The 14,876-nt window shown below is 39.3% G+C and overlaps 1 pseudogene; it reads left to right on the forward strand.

Moving 5' to 3' along the window:
* The first annotated feature begins 666 nt into the window (after positions 1-666).
* Positions 667-13,817, forward strand: LOC102871697 (annotated as a pseudogene).
* Positions 13,818-14,876: the final 1,059 nt, after the last annotated feature.

Genomic DNA, 14,876 nt, shown 5'->3' on the forward strand with positions numbered 1-14,876 from the left:
GAATGGCAAAGGACACACTGACAAAGGAGATTAATCAGAACTGGCTTTGACAAGCACTGTGGCAATGGGACAATTAAAACAGACTTTCAAGGGGGGAAAAAAGAGGAACGAACTGGGGAGGAGGGTAGAGAAAATAGTGCAACAATGAATGAATGGAAACCCAAAATCTCTGTAAATGTTCATTAAAATTAATAAAGCTTAATAATAAAAAAAAGCTTGCCTTGGGGAATTCTATGAACTTGGAGAAAAGATGAAAGTTTTGTGTTTAAGATTTTTGTTCATAGGGTCGCTATGGGTCATCTAGGCACTTAACAACCTAACAACAACGCCAACTTCCCTAATAAAACCCCATAATCATGAGTATTATTCTGTGTGCTCTATGAGCTATTGCAACAGATTTCAAATGAAGTAGAAGAGTAAGATTGGTCCTGAGATTAGTGGAAAGAGGTGCAGGAGCCTAGTGGACATGTCTGACCTCATGGGAATAGGTTTTGTGTTGTGGATTTTGTTGGTGGGGCCATTCAATTTTGTGGAACTAGTAGAGGTCAGATCTGACCTTTTCCACGTGGTCTTTGCTCCTTTTGTAGGGACTGACTTCGAGAAAAGGATTTAGGCTATTGATGAGCAAAATTACTAAGAATGGATAGGAAATATAAGGGGATCATTATGGGTAAGTTTTTTTTGGAGAAGAGCTCCATATTTTATTATTGTTGTTAGTGCTGTCTCACATAGTTGACTCTCCAGCAGGTTTTTAAAGGCAGTAAATCACATAGGAGAAAATTATTTCCCATCTTTCTCTTGCTTTGTAGCTGGTGAATTCCAACTGCCTGCTTTTGGGTTAAGGAGCTCTGATGGCCCAGTGGTAAGAAGCTGCACTACAATCCCAAAGGAACGTGGTTTGAATCCTCCAGCTGTTCTGGGGGAGAAAAAAATGGAAAATCTCCTGTGCTATTAACTGCCTTAAAAAACCTGCTGGCAGCACAAAATTAATAATTTTATTAGGCATTACAAAATTTGGTCATCCCTTTATCATTGCATGCTGGCAATTCTAAGTATTGTCAGTAACACAATGCTCTTCTCTGAAAAAAAAACATTTAAATTCTAAACATATGCTGTGATTCAAGTTAAATTTCATAAATGTAACCTCCAAGTTGCCATACTTTTATTATTTAGACCTTAATAACATTGCATTTTCTATAGTTAACTAAGAGGATTTAAATTTATTCAGGTACTGTCTGACCCACCTTTTTCCCTTCAACTCCCTAAAAAGTAAATTTCCAGTGATTTAGAATCATTTCTGTAAGTTGGTATTTCCAACCCCAGTGACCCTGCATATTCCTTCATTTAAATAAAAATTTAAAGTAAGCAGTCATAGTACAGTGGGTGTAAAACTAAAGAAACAAAATTTTAGTTACTTCAATTCGAATAGTGAAGAGTTTCTTTTAAAGTGTTTTTTTTAATAATTTTAATGAACATTTAAAGAGATTTTGGATTTCCATTCATTCATTGCTGCACTTCTCTCCCTGCCCAGCCCTCCCTACCCCAGTTCGCTCCTCTCTTTTAAAAGTAAAAGAAACACTCCCTCCCTGGTACACAATTCCCCCGCATCCCTCCCACCACCCCAACTACATTCCACTATACAACCTTAATTGTCGACTCTTGTGATAACCATAATACCCTATCATACATTGCTTTTAAATTATTCACTCCCTCATCTGTTTCAGTGAAGTATACACAATTTATCCAGTTTTTCTCAGTCTTACCTCAATCTTGATATCAGTTCCATTTTACAGCAGGGACACCATGCAATATTTTTCCTTTTGCGACTGAGAGATTTCACTCAGCATAGTTTTTATGTGTAGTTGTATTTTAAAACAGTGATACTGTAAAAATGGAATTTAAAATAATATAAATTATATAATATTTTTAGAAGTTTTTAATTTTTCACACTTATTTTAATAATTTAAAATAAAAATTGAGGTGTATTCTTTCTAAATTGTTTGCTTAAAGGGAAATGATCAAGAAAACAGACAAAATTCTTCATTATCATGACTGTTACTAAAAATAAGTAGCTCTGGTATTGTAGTCTGTAGTGGGTCCTGGTACTAACCCACAGGCTGGGATTCTCTGGCAGTTCAAATCCAACAGAAGTAGCTCTGTGGGAGAAAGATTGGCAGTCTCCTCCTGTGTAATTTACAGCCTTGGAAACCCAATGAAGGGTGAGCTATGAGTCAGAGTCGATAGGGCAGCAATGAGAGAAAGATTACTAAAAATAATCTTGTTCTATAAAAGAGAAGAGGATAAAAGCCAGATCTGCTGCAGGTGTCAAGTAGACTAGATATGCCACTGCTTGAGGGGGAACTTAATAAGAAGCCAAGTGTTAGGAAGATTTTCTGACACTTGTGAAATTGCTGAAGGGAAAAGTTTGTCACAGCATGTGTTAGTTCTTTAAGAGAAGGATGCCAGGCATATGGATATACAATAATAAACTCCTTCCGCAGCTTGAACAATTGGTCAGGAAAGGTAGCCAGAACTCATTAGCAACTCTCCAAATGTCCAGAAGGAGCTAATAATGCCTTTGTAGCTAAGTTAAGGATAACAAAAGCATTGAAGGAAACAATTGACATCTAGATTCAAGGCAAACTTTGGAGCATGTTGAGTCCTGAGGGAAGCATAGGTTTTGTAGAAGACCTGGAATTTGGCCATGACAACACCAAATTTATTTGCTAGTTACTAATTTACTGCTTTTTCTGCTGTGCACACATGTGCTGAAAAATATGATGAGCAAAATAGATAAGGTCCTTGCCTCAAAGGAAGATCAAAGGACCTCTCTTCCCACCCTCCCTACAAAAGTAAACCAATGAACAAAATAATTTTCCTTTGTCATGAGGAAGCCAGCAAGTGGTTTCCCATTACTTCCAGAGAAAGACCAAAGTTCTTAACAAGGTTCCCACAATCTCTCGAGATAGCTCGTTTTGCTCCTGACCCAGCTTTCTTTTTTGTTCCTCAAATACACCAAAGCCTTCCTCTTTCAGCACCTTGCCATAGGTTGACCACTTCTACCCACACTTCGCCTCAGTTAATTTCCAATTTCTCTTTCAGATCTCTAGATAAGCAATTTATTCTCAACGTCTCTGGTGACCACAATGTGAACGTTCACTTCAGATCCCCAACATACATACAAACAGCCAGTTCTGATACCCACAGAGTACCTTGTATTTCCCCTCATCAATCTCACAACAACTTGTAATTAACCATTATGTCTGTGAGAAGACTTATCTAATGTCTCTTAACACAACCCACTACCACCTGACTTGGGTTTTTCTTCTTCTTCTTTTTTTTTTAAATAATTTCAATGAAAGTTTACAGAGACTTACGGTTTCCATTCATTCATTGTTACACTTTTCTCCCCGCCCAGCCTTCACCCACAATTCGCTCTTCTCTTTGAAAAGTAAAAGAAAAATTCTTTCATTGTTATACAATCCCTCTCCCCAGGTTCACTCCACTATGCAGCCTTCGTTCTGCACTCCTGTCATTACTATAATACCAAATCACATATCCCTTTTAAATAATTATCTCCCTCATCTATTTCAATGCAGTATACATTATTTATCCCCTCTTTCTCAGTCTCCCGCTAACCCCAATGTCAGTCCTGTTTTGCAACAGTGGCACTATGCAATATTTGTCCTTTTGTGTCCTCCAGGGTCACCCATTTTGTATAATATTTCATAAGTTCCTTGTTTTTTTCAATGTAGCTTTGCTATCCATTCGTTTGTTGATGGGCACTAAGGTTGTTTCCACCTCTTTGCTATTGTGAACAAAGCCACAGTAAACATGGGTGTGCATATATCTGCTTAGATGGCAATTATGGTTTCTTTATGGTATATTCCCAGTAGTGAAATTGCTGGGTCAGATGGTATTTCTATTTGCAACTTTTTGAAAAAGTGCCATACAGCCTTCCATAGTGGTTACACCATTTTACACTCCCACCAACAGTGACTAAAGATTCCAGTTTCTCTGCAACCTCACCAACATTTGATGTTTGCTGTTCAGTTAAATTTTGCTATTCTGACTGGGATGAGATGATATCTCATAGTTGTTTTGATTTGCATCTCTCTTAGAGCTAGGGATTTTGAACATTTCTTGATGTGTTTGTTGGCCATTTGAATGTCTTCTTTGGTGAAATGTCTGTTCATTTCCTGTGACCATTTTTCAATTGGGTTGTTTACCTTTATCTTGTTGTGGTGCTCGACTATTTTATAAATTCTAGATATAAGTCCCTTATCAGACATGTCATTACCAATTATTTTTTCCCAGTCTGTGGCTTCCCTTTTCACTGTGTTGGAGACGTTTTTGGATGTGCATAGGGATTTGATTCTTGGAAGGTTCCATTCATCTATTTTATCCTTTCCTGGTTGTAGATTTTTCAGGATGCTTGGAAGACTGTTTATGTTCTGATTTAGTACTTCTAGAGTTCTTCCAAGCTTTTCTTTAATGAAGTTTATAGTCCTTGGTTTTAGTTCTAGGTCCATGATCCACTTTGAGGTTTTTGTAGGGTTTTTTCATTATTATATATATTTTTAGTTGGTTTTTATGTCAAGTGAGATGTGGATCTTGCTTGAGTTTTCTGCAGATAGTTTTCCAATTTTGCCAGCACCATTTGTTAAAAAACGGTTGTTTCCCCACTTAACTGATTTTATCTCCTTGTCAAAAATCAGTCAATTCTATTCCATTTATCTGTGTGTCTGCCACTGTACCAGTAACACACTGTCTTGACCACCACAGCAGTGTAATAGGATTCAAAATCAGGGAATGAGATGCCTCCTACCTTGCTTCTCTTTTTAAGTAGTACTGTGCTTATTCGGGGCCTCTTTCCATTCCAAATGAAATTGGAGATGCCTTTTCCATCTCGTTGAAGAATGGAATTGGTATTTGTATTGGGATTGCATTGGACGTATAAATTGCCTTTGGTAGTATTGTCATTTTATAATATTGAGTCTTTCTATCCATGAGCAAAGGATCTGACTTGTAAGTTTTATGGTGTCAAGGACCTTCTCTGTTTGACTTACACCATTGAATTTCTAACACCTTGACACAATAAATATCAGTGGAATTAATGAAAAAGGATGTGTAAATAGATAAATAACCAAATTAAGAAAGCTGCCACCACAATACTGCTTCATGAGGAGTATTTTATGAGGAAAACTGGGCTGCCTAAAGAACTTTCTCCTTTCTGAATTCCCTTGCTTGACCTAATCAGTTTGTTGTTGTGTTCTGTTGAATCTATACTCATATATTGTCCTCTTCTTACTTTCATTTTTAAATTACATTAAGTTTAAATCATTTTACTGCTTTGAGTTTTGGTTCTGTTTTCATTTTACAGCTTTCCATTTCAAAATATCATCTTTCTTTCCCTTCAACCTTTAAAAAAAGTGTAAATTTTATTTTGGTTTTGACTCCTAATCTTAATTTGTAATACCAAGTCTTCTTCTTCCTGCTTCTCCTTTTTTATGTTTTTTAGGTACTTTTGAGTTAACTACAAATCATAGGGACCCTATGAACAACAGACCAAAACCTTGCAGTAACAATCTTTATCATGTGTAAGCCCATTGTTGGAGTGATTGTGCCAATCCATCTCCTTGATGAGCCTTCCTTTCACTGACCCTACAATTGTTCTAGCCTCGAGTCCTTTTACAGGGAATGGCCTCTCCTGACAACATGTAGATAATATGTGAGATGAAGTTCACCATGTTTGCTCCTAATGAGCCCCCTCGTTGCACTATTATATCATTGATTTCAACTCCAATTTTAAGTATATTTTATTTTCAGATGCAATAAAGAAATATTTATTTTCAGTTTAATTTATTACCACTGATGCAAAGATTTGAAGTATTTACTACTGAAGATAAAAGACTGCAACCTTCAGTATGAATTAGATCTCAACTTAAAACATGTAACCAATAAACAATACCTTGATAAATTGAGAAGATTGAGGTTGTCAAGGATTTCATTTTATTTTGATCTATAATCAACATCTGTGTAAATAGCAGTCTGGAAATAAAATCACATGTTTCATTAGGGATATCTGCTCTCAAGTACCCTTTTATAGTGCTAAAGAATAAGGATGTCACTTTGAAGATTAAGGTGCTCTTGAACCTCACCATGGATTTCTACTCACATCACATGCATGTGAAAGTGGGATAATGTATAAGGGAAAACTAAGATGAACTGATATCTTTAAATTATGGTATTATCAAAGGACAGTCAAAGAACAAACAACTCTGTCTTGGAAGACGTGAAGCCAAAAGTTTCTTAGAAGCAAAGATGTTGAGACTTTGTCTCATTTACTTCAGGTATGTTATCAGGAGGGGCCAGTCCAAGGAGAAGATATCACACTTGAAAAAGCAGATGGTCAGTGAAAACGAGAAAACTCCCAAAGAGGTGGATTAACACTGTGGCTGAGAAAAAAATTAATTTATGCACTGCAGAAATTGTGAAGATCACACAGTGTTTCATTCTGTTTGCATCAATGCAGAATCCTGAGTTACAGAATTGATATGAGCCTGAGGGCAACTCACCTTCAACTAGAGGTATTTACCAGTAACAAGGCCAACTACAAAAAAGGCAAAAATCTCTTCCCTAAGAAGAATAGAGTAACTTGATACTGGCCTCAATATCCTCCCACACAATCAATTTTCAAGGGCATGATGATACAATATAAAGGGTATGGATATCATAAGGATGCTATCATTCTGATTAATTGCTTCAGGAACAATGTCTACAGCTTGCCGTAGAATAGCTTTCTAGTTTGCCAAAGAACCACTTACGAATACTTAAATGCACCCTTAGTACTAATGGAATAGATCTCTTTGGCAGTTTCCGAGGAAAGGGGAGAAGGGACAAAAAGAGAAGTGATTTTTGTGCCACTTCCCATGGCTTCCACAAATAACCAAGTGTGAAAATGCAGCCAGTTCTCTGGAGGGTAGATACTTTCATTCACTGTTCCTTGTTACTTTTAATGTTTATAATGAAAATCGTACATTGGAATGCACAGGTCTGTGTTTGGCTCTGGTGACAAATACAGCAATATATGGATTGGCTGTGTCTCAAGGGCTGTGGCCTTTGGGTTAACAGCACAGTCCCTATTGACTAGGCCACTAGTATTCCACTAACTGACAACCAACAGACATGAATATCGAGGCAACTTAAGATGCTATGGGGGAATAGGCAGTCACAGCTTTCAGATTCAGTTCCTGGAGAAGTCACAGATGAATGCCCATGAGGCAGATTCCTGACTGAACAAAAATCTATAAACTGACTAGGACAACATTTTGCTGCACTCTCTGGTTCTGACATTAGCGAAGGCAGATGAGTCATCAGACAAAGGTTAATTAGAAAAGAAAATGGAAGGGAACTAATATTGAACCTGTGTTTTATGAAGTCTTCGTCATGTGTTAAACAAGGAGATAGTATGGTTCTGGTTATGAATTCTGCATCCATCCCTTGTTCTGTCTTTGAACTTAAGCATGTCCTTCATTGTCTGTGAATCTCAATGCCTCATATCTACCTTATAGGCTGTGGGGGAAGAAACAGATGATCTATGGTCACAGGGCACATTGTCAGTACTCTTAAAAAGTAGATGTTTTTACTTGTCATTATTATCATTTAATGACTGAAGCAGCATCATTACAATTTCATAGATGTAGACACTGAGACAGAGAGATCAGAAGTTTTTGCATGACTCTAACCCAATCCTACGCCAGTGTCCATACTCTGGAGACCACACCATCCTTTAGTATTTAGTTTGAGTAAATGGATTACAGAAATTATTATTGTTGTTAAATGTCATGGAGTCTACTATGGCTCGTGTGACCTTATGAGCCAGAGGTGTGACCTTTACCCTGTCCTACACCATCCTCCCCATCTTTGAGATGCTGGAGCCCAGTTACAGTTGCCATGTCAATCCGTCTTGTTGAGAATCTTCATCTCTTTCTCTGACCAGAATCTTCATCTCTTTCTCTGACCCTTCACCTTTCTCAGTACTACTTCTTCTTCCAAGGGCTAGCTTCTCCTGAAAATATGCCCAAAGTAGATGAGATGACGTTTTCCTATCCTTCCCTTGAAGGAAGACCCTGCTTGCTCTTTAGCAACAAAAGGGCTGTTTACAAATGTCGAGGGACAAAAAGCAGGGATGTGTGGCAAATATGCAACCTGGAAATGGACTTTAGGCTGAAGAAGTATCATTCATTGACTCCAACTATCAAACTGCTTATATTTTGACAAAATCTTTTATCTAATTAAAAAAACAAAAAACTCAAATGCCTCCCAGGCATGTAGACCTGTCAGATGAACTTAAGTGGTAAAATCTTCCATGGTGAGAAATGAAGCTATGTCTTCTTAGCAGCTAAGGCAAAAACAGAGCTTCAGGAAATCAGCTTCTTTGGTCACATCATATCGTACCTATTCCATGCTTAAGGGTGATCTATTCTTTAAAGAAATCTAATTGTTTTCTGTCAATGTATTGTTCTAGCTGGTTTTGAATAATCAAAAGCTACGACCTGAGGACTATCATTGCTGATGTCAGAGGGATCTTGGGTGAAATTAGAGAATTCCAGAAGAATTTTTTGTGTGTCATTTTGTTCCTATTTGTCTATTTATTGACTATGTAAAGGTATTTGACTGTGTGGATCATCACAAATTAAGATTAACATTGAGAAAAATGGAAATTCCAAAACACTTAATAACTTATGTGAAACTTAGACCAAGAAGCTGTTGTGCAAATAGATTAAGGGAATACATCATGGTTTAAAATCAGAAAAGGTGTGTGTCCAGGGCAAATCCTTTCTCCATAACTATTCAATCTGCATGGTGAGCAAATAATTTGAGAAGAAGGACTATATGAAGGGGAATGTGACATCAAGATTAGAGGAAGACTCATCAACGACCTGTATTATTGTTTTGTACTGTTGAGTCTACAATGACTCATAGCTCCTCTATGCACAATAGCTCTGAACCCTGTTCTATCCTGAGCCAATCTCACTCTCTCTGATATACCTACCCTCATCACCCCAGTTAATGTGTCAATCCATTTTATCTGGGGTCTTACTCTCTTGCACTGTCCCTCAACCCTTCCCAGCATGATATTATTCTTCAAAGACTGGTCTCTCCTGGCTACATGAACAAAGTATATGAGGTAGAATCTCAAAATCCTTGCCTCCAAGGAGCAGCTTGGTTTCACCCTTTCTAGGACAGACCTGTTCTGCTGGCAGCCCATGGTATGTTCAACACTCTTCTCCAGCACCACAACTCAAAGGCCTCAATTCTTCTGTCATCCTTTGTCATTGTCTAGCTGTCTGATGCATAAAAATTGTAAAGACCATGGCCTGTATCAGGTGCACCTTAGTCTCTAGCCTGGCATCCTTGCTCTTTAGTGCTCTGGAGAGATCCCTGACAGCAGATTTTCCTAATGCAATCTGTCTTTTGATTTTCTGACTGCTGGTGCCAAAGATACTGATTATGGAACCGAACAAGCAAAAATTGTTAACAATCTCAATCTCGTCTATTTCAATCTATTATGATGCTGTCAATTGGCTCTGTGGTGAGAATCCTTGTTTTCTTGATGTTAAACTTCAAACCATATTGCAAACAATAATTCTTGACACTCTACAGCAAATGCCTCAGGTCCATCCATCCCTGTTGGATCACCTTGTTTATAGAATGGGAATAAATATAGATTGCTTCCAGTCAGTTGGCCAGGAAGTTATCCTCCAGACTTCTTGGCACAGCCTGGTGAGCACTTCCAGGGCTACATCTGTTCTTTGAAATATGTCAACTGGTATTCCATCAATTCCTGAGGCCTTATCCTTACCATTTCCTTCAGAGAAGTATGGACTTCCTCTGTCATCACCTTTGCCTCTTGAACATAAGTTGTTTCAAGTAATACTTCTGTGTCAGCCAGTTCCTTTTGGTACAGTAACTCTGGTACTCCTTCCTTCTTCTTTTTATGTTTCTTGGAACATTCAAAATTCTGCCATAGTATTATGGACATGAAATAGCCTTTCTTGCAGAAAGTCAATTTAAAGCACTTGCTGCAGAAGATTAAAGACCGCAGCCTTCCATATGAATTACATTTCAACATGAAGAAAAAAAAAATCTTCACCTTTGGACCAAGAGATCACATCATGCTAAAGGTAGAAAAGACTGGAATTGTCAGTGATTTAATGTCAAATGAATCCACAATCAAAGACCTGTAGAAGCAACAGTCAAGAAATCAAAAGACTTGTTGCATTAGGAAAATCTCACCAAAGTGCTAATGCTTGGCCTTCTTCCTTCATTACAGTTGGTTCTTGATCATATGCCACTTCCCTAAATGTTTCAGAACCAATTTTGCAGCATCAAAATTTCATCCTGAGTTTCCTTCAATATTGCAACTCAAGGCTTGAATGTCTTCAGTTCTTTCAGTTTGAGAAATATTGGGTGGGTTTTCCCCTTTTGATTTTATAGCTCCAGCTCTTTGTCACTGTAATATATCGCTTTGTCTTCTGGAATTGCCCTTTGAAACCTTTTGTTCTCTTTGTTCCAGCACTTAGTCTTTTTATTTTGGACCTCTCTATATTTAGAAGCAGAAGTGGCATCCACTTCCTAAATAACATGCTTCCAGAAACTCTATGAACTTTGATAAATGTCAGTAGTTGTAGAGGGGCTTCAGGCCTTTTGTTCATAGGGTCACTATGAGTCATGCTCAATCAAAGGCAATCAACAACAATATTCTAATGCAGTGTTCAGATTCTCTTCTAACCTCAATTTTGGTCTTCCCCCCCCACCCCCGTCTTTGTAATTGACTTTTCACTTTCTTCATGGATAACATCCTTGATGACCTCCCACAACTTATCTGGTCTTAGGTCATTAGTGTTCAATACATCAAATCTATTTTTTATACTGTTTTAAAATTCAGGTGAAAACAGACTTTAGGTTATATTTTGGTTCATGTGGACTTGTTTTCATTTTCTTCAACTTCAGTATGAACTTGCCCATGAGTAATTGATGATCTGTTCGACAGTCATCCCAAGGCCTTGTTTTGACAACTGCGACTTACTGTGGACCAGATTATTATGTAAATAGAGTGACTGAATACATTATAGCTCGAGTCAGGGGCACCTCAGTCCTAAATGTGGCATCTTTCAAACTTTAAAGATGTCTTTTGCAGCATATTTGCTAATTGCAGTATATAATTTGATTTCTCAATTGCCACTTCCGTGCACTCAAGTTGCGGGTTTAAGTAAAATGAAACCCTTGACAGCTTCAGTCTTTTCTTTGTTTACCATGATGTTGCTAATTGGTTCAGTTGTGAGAATGTTTGTTTTCTTCACATTAAGGTATATTCCATACTGAAGGCTACAGTCTTTGCTCTTCAATAGAAAGTGCTTCAAGTCCTCTTCACTTTCAGCAATCAGAGTCGTATCATCAGCATATTACAGGTTGTTAATGAGCTTTCCTGCAATCTTGATGCCATGTTCTTCTTCATATATTCCAGTTTCTTAGGGTTTTTGGTTTGTTTTTTTCAGCATAAAGATTGAGTAAGTACTGTGAAGGATATACTCTTAATCTACACTTTTCTTGATTTTAAACCAGATAGTGTTCTTGGTCTAAGTAGGTTCCTGATGAACACAATTAAGTGTTCTCAAATTCTCTATCTTTGTAATGTTATATATCAATTGTTGAGAGTGGGGTGGAGCTCCCCAATTAAAACAAGCTTGGAAGCAGGAGTGGCATCCACTCTTGTAATAGTTTGCTTCTGGAAACCTTCTGATCCTGGAGAGAGGATGAAAGACACCCAAGCATTTAGAACTCTCCTTCATAGGGTCACTATGAGTAGCCTGTGACTCAGCGGCACTTAACAACAACAACAACATATCAATTGTTATAATCCATGCAGTTGAATACCTGTGCATAATCAGTAAAACACAGGTAAATATCTTCCTGGTTTTTACCTGCTTTCAACCAAGATTAATCTGATATCAGCAACAATATTGCTTGTTCTATATCCAAGTATAGGTTTCCCATGAGCACAATCAGGTGTTCTGGTGATTCCCATTCTTCTCAATGTTAACCACTACTTGTTGTGAGCCAAATAGCCAAAAGCCTTTGCAGTCAATGAAACAAAGATAGGCATTCTTCTGGTAATCTCTGATTTCAGCCAATATCCATCCAACACTGGCTATGGTACCCCTAGCACAATGGCCTTTTCTAAACCCAGCTTGTATTTCTGGTAGTTCTGGTGATATACTTGTTCCAGTTGTTTTTTTAATAATCTTTAGTAAGTTTTTGCTTGCATGTGATAGTAGTGATATTGTTCAATATCAGTAATTTCCAATCTCTGTTGGATCACCTTTTTTTAAGAATGGGAGCTCTGGTGGCCTAGTGGCAAGGAGCTGCAACTACAATGCCAGAGGGGCACAGTTCAAATCCACCAGATGCTCTGCCGAGGAAGGAGGGACAATCTCCTCCTGTACCAGTCAGATCTGATTTGACGGTACACACACACACACACACACACACACACACAAGAATGGGAATAAATATGGATCTCTCCCAGTCAGTTGGCCAGATAGTTGTCCTCTGGGTTTCTTGGCACAATCTGGTTAGCACATCCAGGACTATATCTGTTTGTTGAAATATGTCAACTGGGATTGAATCAATTTCTGCCCGTCCATCTTGTAAATATGAAAACACTAAATTAGCACACCACCATTCGTTGCCATTGAGTCAAATACATCACTTGTGTTAAAATAGAGCGATGCTGCATTGGATTTTCCATGCATGATTTCCCCCCCCCCCCAAAGTAGACTGCCTCATCTTTCTTCCTCAGAATTTCTGGAGGACTGAATCCTCCAACCTTTTAAGTTACCAGAAACACTTACCCATTTGAGCAATCCAAGGACTTCAAAATCAGCACAGATACTCAACAGCTGGGCTTCGACCAGTACTAGATGACTTTTTAAAGTTTATTCCTGAGTGGACTGCAGAGAGCTGACCCCCGCTTTTGCTAGACTCCCAGAGCCATGTGAGGGGCTCCCAGGTGCTCGCCCGGGGAGGTGTGACCCCTCATCCTTGGCCCCCAGCCTATCTGCAGGACCCTGGCTTCTACAGCCCCCCCTCCCCCGCAGAAGCCTCAGAGAGATGAGCAGCAACAAACTCCAACAGTGCCAACGAGGTCTTCCATTACGGCTCCCTGCAGGGTCCGTCCCGTCAACATCAAAAAGTGGAGCATCACTGATGGCTACATCCCTCTCCTTGGCAACAAGACGCTGCCTGTTCGGTGCCACCAGTGCGTGTCTGTCAACAGCTCCAGCCACCTGCTGGGCACCAAGCTGGGCTCTGAGATGTAGCGGGCTGAGTGCACCATGAATGACGCACCCACCACAGCAGATGTGGGCAACAACACCACCTTCCTCGTGGTTGCCCATTTCAGTGTATTTCGCGTTCTCCTGAGGCCCCAGGAGTTTGTCAACAGGACCCCTGAAACCGTATTCATCTTCTGGGGGCCCCCAAGGAAGATGCAGAAGCCCCAGGGCAGCCTTGTGCGCATCATCCATCAGGCTGGCCAGGCACTCCCCATCATGGAGGCCTACGCCGTCTCTCCAGCCCGCATGTGCCAATTTGATGACCTCTTTCGAGGTGAGACGGGCAAGGACAGGAAGCAGCTTCCTGCCTGCCTCCTGTGGCCAGCCCTGCGCGCTATCCCAGCATGTCCTGCTCAGAGGGCCTCGGCTCCCAGCATGCGCTGCCCTGAGGATGTGATGATCACCCTTTCTTAGCACCTTCTGGTCAGATTGCCTAGGAGAGTTCTTGTTATATCCAACTTAGCATGGGTCATTTCTAATATGCTGTGTGGCTTTGCCTCCTCAGAAAGACTTCTTCGTAGCATGTTTTGCTTTGAGGTCATGCACCCCTCCTCAGGCCCTTGTCCTGATGATTCTCTACAAGAGAGCATCCTCCCAGCAAGTCTTGATCTGAAGACAGCTCTGTACCCAGCATGCCTTTCTCTTCCTAGCCTCCTCCACCCTCAACCTCTCCAAGCCTAATGTCTTTTTTCAAGTACTGGCCCCTCCTAACAACATGCCCAAAGTATGTGATTTACTAATTAGTATGAAATCTGAGTATGTTATGTAATGGAAAAAAAACCTATCCCAACATTGAAAACCCTATGAGAATGTTCATCTGTATAATAAGTTTTTAATTATAATACAGAATTACCCAAAATGCACCTCTCCAGTTTACTGATAAACTAGTTTGACCTCACACGACAGTCCTCATTCCACACTTTAGCATCACAGAAAAGTCTTAATCAGTGTTCAAACCCTTTGTTGCATTGCTTTTGTTCCTAGGGACAATTTGTGTTAGCTGGCAGCAAATTATCCATAGACCAGCAAAGAAAGAGGCCCATTTGGCAACTGATCATCCTTGCAGACTTGATGCAGTTATGTAAAGGCATTTTAATCAGACAGTGGGAGAGTTGCCATATTGAGAAGCAGCTCCTAAGTGGGCCAAGGAGGGTTTCAAGACCAATTTGAGTTGCTGTTTTTCATGTTGTTTCCCCATTCAAAAGACAGGCAGCGAATCCTTCCCTAGCATTCCAAATTTCACAAAATTCAGAAAGGCCAAATGGTTTCCTGAGGCTTATTACTTAGTTCTCTTATACCTGTGAATGTTTGATTTCCAGCCTTAGAGCAGTTTATCAAACAGAATGAACATTTAGATGCTTTAATCACTGTCTAATTCACTTATACACCATGTAAGTGCTTTTATGCAATGTATATGAATTTTGTGTCCAAGTCAATATTAAAAGAAAGAAGAATTACTTTTAGACTTTCCAA

Source organism: Elephantulus edwardii, unplaced genomic scaffold (genome assembly GCF_000299155.1).
Source record: "Elephantulus edwardii isolate Elephantulus edwardi_28Jun2011 unplaced genomic scaffold, EleEdw1.0 scaffold00021, whole genome shotgun sequence".
Lineage (NCBI taxonomy): Eukaryota > Metazoa > Chordata > Mammalia > Macroscelidea > Macroscelididae > Elephantulus > Elephantulus edwardii.